The sequence below is a fragment of the Talpa occidentalis genome, unplaced genomic scaffold (assembly GCF_014898055.3).
Source record: "Talpa occidentalis isolate TD23 unplaced genomic scaffold, MPIMG_talOcc4v2.1 talOcc4.14, whole genome shotgun sequence".
Lineage (NCBI taxonomy): Eukaryota > Metazoa > Chordata > Mammalia > Eulipotyphla > Talpidae > Talpa > Talpa occidentalis.
In genome coordinates this window covers 85,805,583-85,806,482 of record NW_023601433.1, presented here as the reverse complement: position 1 = coordinate 85,806,482, position 900 = coordinate 85,805,583, and positions in this window count along the sequence as shown.

Here is a 900-nt window from a genome sequence, read left to right as displayed (position 1 = left end):
CTGCAGCTTCTAGGATACTTTGAAAAGCTGCTGTGACTTACACTTGTAGCATTCGAGAAGTTGAGATCAGAATTTAGGGGTGCTGATTACCTGCTTAGTCACCCTCTGGTTTCCCCCTCCGAATAAGGAGATAAATCCCTGAGCAGCGAGTCTGGACACTGCTAAACTGCAGCTTCAACGACATAAAGGCCAGCTGACGGCATCAGGACTAAGTGAGAGAATGATTTTTGGAGAAATTCTTAAGAGTAATTCACGTCTCAAGTGTTCTGGTGCTCCCTGCCAGACGGGACTGAAAATAAAGCAGTCCTCCTAGATCTTCCACAGCCAGCTCATCCTCGCGGCCTCTCTGCCTGCAACCCCAAGCGCCGAGCCCCTCCCTCCCCGCGGGAACTCTTGGGAACTGCGACTCTGACTCTGGCTTGAAAAGGACTGTGTCATTTCCCAGGCCAGTTTCAGGCTGAAGACACTGCACTTTTCACCCACAATAAATGTTTACAGACAAGTATTCCTCAAATAAAAAAGTGTAATGGACCCAGCAGTTACCCTTGATTGTGGGGTGCGAGTGGGGGCGGTGACCCGAGGAGCAGGAGACCGACCAATCTGGGTCAGGTCTAGATGCTGCCAGTTCAAGTAAAGAGATAAGCTTTCAATTCACTGACACCAGCACCCCATTCAGGTTTTTGCTTTAGAAACAGCTCTGAATCCACAGATAATCATGCCTATCCTGTGTGCGCACACCGCTGCCATTCCCTTCTAATTATGACATCTAACAGGAACTTTGTATTATCAACCGCACTATTAAGACAGAAACACAGAGCCTCCCCCGGTGGCCCAGGGGTTAAATCTCAGTGCTATCACCTCTACCGCCAGAGTTTGATCCCCGGCCAGGGAGCTGACCCA